Here is a 6,751-nt window from a genome sequence, read left to right as displayed (position 1 = left end):
CACAGGCCTGGGCTTAGGTGGGCTGGGCCTAAGCACATCGCTCGTTAGCTGGTTGAATCCTCAGCACAACCTTATTATTATTCCCACTTTACAGAGGTGGAAACTGAGGTCACACAAGTGCTACAGTGGCTTCGACCCTCCATGGCACTGGGCTCTGGGTCAGGAGATGCTGCGGAATCCCGTTGCATCTGGGCAGTCATTTTTAGATTTTTAAAAAATTACTTGGCAACATTGAAAGCTTGGGAGATTTTATTTTTTAAATCCCCATTTCTGGAATCACTGAAAACCCTGGGAGGTGTGGCTGCCCCACAGTCTGCACCCCATCCGCAGAAGAGCAGGTGTCCCTGGCCCCGGCGCGCCCCCTCTCCTCCCTGCCGCGGAGGCTGAGGTTCCCACGGACCCCGAGCACCAGCACTCTGAAGGCCAGCAACAGAGGAAGCCCCGGAGTGGGGACAGTTAGAACCTCAGCCTGCAGGGAACCCCATTAACCTCCTGGTACCACTGTCCCTGCCCCGCTGGGTTTCGGGGTGGCTCTCTGGCTAGGAGTCTGGGGCTCAGGAGTGCAGACGCTGTCCGTCATTCCTTGTCCTACTGAGTCTTGCTCTGTGGTCACCAGTTCTACAGAATTTCAAGCTTCCCTAACCCGTCACAATGCCCGTCGGCATGGCTCCCAGCAGGCCCACTGGGGTAGGAACCCCAAACCAGGGGAGCACCCAGATGGCCCCCCAGACCTGCCTGTCACCCTGTGAGCCCCTGGGTCTCCAACAATGCTGCTTGGGTTGCTGGGTCAAGTTTGGGGCTCCTGCTGAGGTTAATGGGCTGCTCACTCTGAAATACAATTCCTACCCCTCAAATACTGCCCGCCGGCCCGGGCTAAGGTTCCAGCCGAGGTTGGTGAGGTCACCGGAGGCCTGAAGCCTCGGCTGCTGCAGCCACCCCCAGGGCAGGACCTGCAGCACAGGCACTGGGGGCTCTGGAATGGTCCCTGCTCCCACCACTTTCCCCACAGACTTGGGGTTCCCCTTGCTCAGCTGCCCTGGCACTCCCTACTGTCCTCCCCACTGCTTCTCCGGGCCCCAGCACCCAGGGCCAGGAGGAGAACCCCTCCTAGGGCCACAGCCCGCCCCAACCCCAAACCAGGCCGTCACACGGATCTCTCTCCTGGCGCTGGGGCCGGTTTCCCGGGAGCGGGTGGGGAGCCCGCAGAGTCCTGCAGCTGTGGTGTCGGAGAACAAGGGAGCTCTGTCCCTGCAGAGGAGCCCCAGGAATGCCTGGGGGAGGGCCACCCCATGATGGCTGGCTGCGCAGAAACCACTGCTCGGGACACGTGGCCACCGAGTCGGTGTGGCCCTCCCACGGAGACCAGCCCTCCCTGAGGTTCTCCTGGAAGGGCAGGCCACATGCAACTCAAATCCCAGCTCAGCCACTGAACCAACAGCGTGGCCCTGGCAAGCGACTTCTTTCCTCTGAGTCTCAGTCTCCTCTTCTGTAAAACAGGAGTAGGAAGGCACTGCCTCCGAGGGTGGGAATGTGAATAGCTACGGGGCGGGCTCTGGCACGTAGTAAGTGCTCAGTAAGGTCAGCTGCTGCCGGCATGGCTATGGTGGGATGAGGCCTGGCTCCTGACGGTGTCTCCCTTTCATTCTTGAGGGAGACACACCCCTCTTCACCTGTTCCTGCCCCCTTTCATAGGTCCAGCCCCCCCAAAGACCTGCTCCCCACACCCTCTTCAGCCCGGTCCCCAGCCTCTGTTTCTCTCCTGTTGCGGAAGTACAATGTCTGTTATAATTAACAGATTATCTCAGTGCGACAGCTGTGGTCCTTTGAAAATTGGGTTGAATAACAAGATCCTGGCGTATGGTAATTTCTCTTCATCTCCTGCTCCCTCTTTCTCGCCCTCAGTCCGGCCTTGTTATGCATGCAGACGCCTCCCCTTCCCTCTCCAGCACCTTCCTCCGCCACACGGCAAGGGGACAGCCTGGGCTCTGCTCTCCCCGCCAGTCTGCTTTCCGGGCAAGAGGGGCTGGGACCCGGCCCTCCTGTGCACCTGCACTGGGAGAAGTGCCTGGCACATGTGACCCGAGTCCTGACACCTTCCTCCCGGGACCATGCCCACCCTGGAGAGGGACCTGCACCTCGGCATTCCTCCTGCCTCCCAGGCTGCTCCTCCTCCAGCTCCTCTGCCTTCCCTGAGGCCCTGGTCCCAGCCTCTGCTCCCCTGCTCCAGCCATCCCCCCATCTCACACCCTCCTCCCAAGGCCCCTTTTATCAACTTCCATGTGCTGACCATGCCCAACCCACTGCATCCCAATGCCTCCTGCTGACACCTGAAACTCCCCTCATCCGCATCCCTACTGCACTCACCTCCTGCACCCGCCCACTCCCCACCCCTGCTCTGCCCACCATCCCTGACCGCGAGAAGCATCTGCAGCTGCCCAGCTCCCTGCACCTGGACAGTCTTGGTGCACACCCACCCACTACTCCTTCTCTGCTCCAGCCCCCCCCCCCAAATGAATTTCTCAGTTAGCATCCTCCCTGGTCTCTGCCTGCAATCTTACCACCCCTTCGATCCATCCTCCACCCAGCAGAGGAGGAGCAAGTTCTAAAATGTAAATCTGGGCATGGCACGCTCCCGCTCAAAAGCCTTCATTGGCTCCCTACTGATCTGGGAAAATTCCAACAAGGAACATCATGCCCATGGGGTCCTGTGGGGCTGGTTCCTACTCTCCTCTCCTGCCCCTCCTGCCTCCCCCCACCAGTTAAAATGGTCTGATCGGGGCCCCTCTGTGGGTTCCCACACCCCCCTGGGCTTCTCCGTCATAACTAGAATCACAGCTGCTGCTTCCACACCTGGACTGAGTTCTCTGAGGAAGGGCCCAGATTCTCCATTAGAACCCAGCACCGGGCATCCAGAGGTGCTCAATACGTATCTGCTAATGACTGAATGGCAGAGGCCTGCTCTCTCCCTTTATAGATAAGGAAACCGAGGCTCAGAGTAATTAATGACTTGCTCAAGATCACACCGTTTGTGCAAGACAAAACCAGGATTTGGACCCAGGTCTGTAATTCCAATGCCAGTATTTCCCCCCCCCCCCGGGGAGGGCTGTGGGGGGCAGCTTCTCACTATTCTAGGGGACTTGAACCGAGATAAGAATTGATAAAGAGAGGGGCTCCCTACCCAGGCTGTCACTGCCATGACCTTGAACCAGCCACATGACTCCCAGGGCCTCAGTCTGCTCATCTGTAAAGTGGGAAGGAGCCCCGCCTCACTCCCCATCTCAGACGGTCACTGTGGGGACAGAGCCCATCCTGCTAACCACATCTGAGTGGTTCCCTCCTCACCCCCAAACCCATCTGTGGTGCCCTTGGCAGGCACTCCTCAGGGCTTGGGGCCTTCAAGGATGGGAGATGTCACACAGGACAGAGGCCACCCTTAGTGAGCGCTAGAGGGAGAAGCGGGGGACTTGGGGGGTCTGATCATGACTTGGGCAAAAAGCTTCCCTCTCTCTGCCTCGGCATCCACACGTGTGAAGTGGGCCACTGACGCTCATTTGTGAGGGCTGGGTGGGGACCCAGTGTGAAGTGCCTAGCGGCAGGGCAGGCACCACCACGGCCACCAGCTCCTACGGGAACAGGTCCTGAAGTACATCCAGGGAGAGAGGGGAGGAGAGGGCACAGGACAGAGAGGACCACCTGTTCTTCACGCTCCATCCTCAACAGCCCACAAAACGGAGCTGGCCTCTCCCTCCCTCCCTCTCCAAGCTCCTACCACAGCTCCTCACCACCTGCCAAGGCTGCCCATCCGCGTGTCCTCCGGGCCTTTGCTCACGCTGTTCCTGAGCCTGGGGCCCCTTTCTCACGCTGCCCACCCTCTGCCCTCCAGACTGCATGGCTCCTCCTCCCAGAAGCCTCCAGAGATTTCCTCTCTGCAGGGAGAGTGATAGCCTTCCTGCTCTGCCCCCACCCCGAGTCCATCCCCATGGAATCCTGGGAGATCCTAGAGATGGGCTCACCCCACTTCTCCCTCCATTTTACAGATGGGCAAACTGAGGCACAGACAAGGGACAGAAGCTCTCCAGGGATGTACTTGAACCCAGGTATCTCTGCTGCTTCCGGCCCTGCAGGCAGCTTCTCTCCTGGCTCTGAGCTGTTGCTCGGCCCTCGCCTGTCTTCACCACACCCCCAGCCCAGAGCTACCTGAGGACAGGACCCCCATCTTCCTCCCTGCTCCCCCACCCCAGTGCCTAGCCTAAGGCCTGGCGCATAGTAGGCACTCAGTAAATGTCTGTTGAATTGAATTGCGCTCAGGGCGGCCAGTCGTCTCTGCTCTGTAAGAGAAGCATAGAGTTAGTGGAGCTGTTCCCATGGCAACAGGGGTGGGAACCAAGCTGGTGGGGTGAGGAGTCTGGCCTCCCAAGGACCTTGAGGGCCCTGGGAAGGAGATGGGTTCTGGGAAGCTGGAACATTCGGACTTAGATGAGTCCGAATCCTGTCCCAACATGCAGCGTGGCCCTGGCAAGTCATGCCACCCTAGGGCCTCGGTGGCCTCCTCTGTCCAGTGGAGAAGACACTCCAGTCCCTAGGGCTCTGAGGGTGCTTGTGATGAGGACCAGAAGAGACGAGAGGAGCGTGAGCCGTAACCGGCTCACAAGCATCGAGTGCTCAGAGGCTGACCCACCGAGCAGGCGGGAATGAGGCCCAATTCTACAGATAAGGAAACTGAGGCGTGGAGGGGGTGGCTCGCCCGAGGCCGCGCGGCCCATGCACTCGATGCCATGAGTTACGCGGTCTCCCTGCGGAGCTGGGGGGGAGCGAGGCATAACAAACCCCGGAAAAAGACGACAGCACACCAAACGGTGGCCCAACCCAGGCCCAGGCAGGGGACCGTTCTCGGGCAAAGGGCCCAGCAGGAGCCCCGGGGCTGCGCAGGGGAAAGTGAGAAGCCGTGTTCTCCCCTCCCCGCGGGGGTGAGCTCTGATTCCACAGCCCCCAGTGGGTTCAAAGCCATACTGAGATCCACAGGCGGCAAAGGCCTGGGCCGGCCCCACGGTGAATATAGATCAGCAGAGACTATAAATACACAGCCAGGTCAGCACACCAGGGCCACTCCCAGGGGTGCTGTGACCCTAGCCTGCCCTCCGCCCTTTCCCCTTGGGCCTCGGTTTCCTCATCTCGACAGCATGCTACACCATGACCACGATGGCCCCCATCAACCTAGAGCTCCCTGACCCAGCCGGCCGACAGGATGGAGGCCCTCGGGGCCCCAGCCAGAGACCTGGGGAGGAAGAGAGAGGGATGCCAGACCGGCTCACCCGGCCCACCTGGGACAGCAGGGGCGGGGCTTGGCTGTGCCTCTGCTGGCCTGGAGCTGGGAAGAGGCAGGGAGGGGGGCCTAGCCCCAGCCACACTCATCCACTCCCTCATTCCTTCCAACAACCATTCTTTCAGCATCTCCTGCGGGGAGCTGAGGACTCACAACCAAGGAACAGCCTCAGGTGGGGGCTCAGTGGGGAAGAAAGCAGGATCAACAAGCACCTCCCCCCAACCCTGCTCACTTCCAGGCAGGGCCATCCTCTGGTCCTGACTCCCCTGGCCCATCCCCTCTTGCATCAAGGGACCCTGGTTTCACACCTGCTTTCTGCCTGGACAGGGACAGGGAGGGCCGCTCACTCAGCCCGTACACCCAGGGCCCAGCACTGCGCCCAGGAGGCGCTCCATAGGTGTTCGCGGGCTGAAAGGATGAACAGGGCACCATGAAAGCATAAAAAAAGGGCACAGGGCAGGGGGTGGGGGTACAGGGGAGTAGAGGGGTGCAGGGGGGAGGGGGGAATCTCACTTCACCCAGCACCAGCTGTGGCCAGGCCCACACGCTTAATACACAATAGCCATGCTGTCACACCCACTTGAAGGATGAAGACACTAAGGATGTGCCCAGAACCCAAAGCTACGGTGTGGACTGGCACCCACAGCTCCCCAGAAAGGAGACAGGGCTGGTGCATTCCAACTCCCAGGACAGATGCTCTAAGCATCGCAGGGACGATGTTTGCAGTCTGAGACTCCCCGAAGACCAGGCATGGGATGGAATCCGTGTCCTATTTTCTCATCAAAGCCTCAAAACAGCCGTGAGTGGCAAATAGATCCTCACTCGACAGAGAAACTGAGGCTCCGAGAGGTGATGCAGGACCTACCCCAGGCCTAACATTCTGCCAAGGCCCTTTCCAGTCCATGCACGGAGGGGCCCTTCAGCTGGCTGGGAGTCCCACCTCCAGCCCCTCTGAGACTCACAGCAAGGTGTGTAGACATGGGCCCAGGCCCACCTCTGTCCCTGCTGGCTGGGTGACCTGGGCAGTGACCAGCCCTCTCTGAGCACCAGCTTTCCCAAGACCCATCTCCTCTGCCCCACCCCAAGCAACTGCGGCAAGGAGCAAAGGGGTAGACGGAGAGAAACCCCCTTGCAAACTGTAATGTGCTATCTGTATGAAACTGATAAGAACAGATACTATGATTGATCTTCGCCAAAAGGCCGAGAAAACATGTCCGGATTTAAGGGAGTGTAACTGTTCCTGTTACACTCTCCTGGGCCCCCCTCAGCGGCCTCCCGGCCCTCCTTTCTCGAAAGGCTGTGGCCGGCATCAGAGGCTCGGACTGTGCCTGCCCCTGTCCCAAGGGCCTGGCACACATTTTGTCGCCAGGATCCTAGGAGCCAGGCACTATTTGTATGCCCACCCTGCAGATGAAGAAATTGAGGCTC

At 59.8% G+C, this 6,751-nt stretch overlaps 1 pseudogene; it reads right to left on the bottom strand.

Moving 5' to 3' along the window:
* Positions 1-6,427: 6,427 nt before the first annotated feature.
* On the bottom strand, positions 6,428-6,535 carry LOC118624924 (annotated as a pseudogene).
* Between the last annotated feature and the right edge of the window lie 216 nt (positions 6,536-6,751).

Source organism: Molossus molossus, unplaced genomic scaffold (assembly GCF_014108415.1).
Source record: "Molossus molossus isolate mMolMol1 unplaced genomic scaffold, mMolMol1.p scaffold_m16_p_10, whole genome shotgun sequence".
Lineage (NCBI taxonomy): Eukaryota > Metazoa > Chordata > Mammalia > Chiroptera > Molossidae > Molossus > Molossus molossus.
The sequence above is the reverse complement of the archived record's forward strand: the minus strand, read 5'-3'. Positions and strand labels throughout refer to the sequence as shown.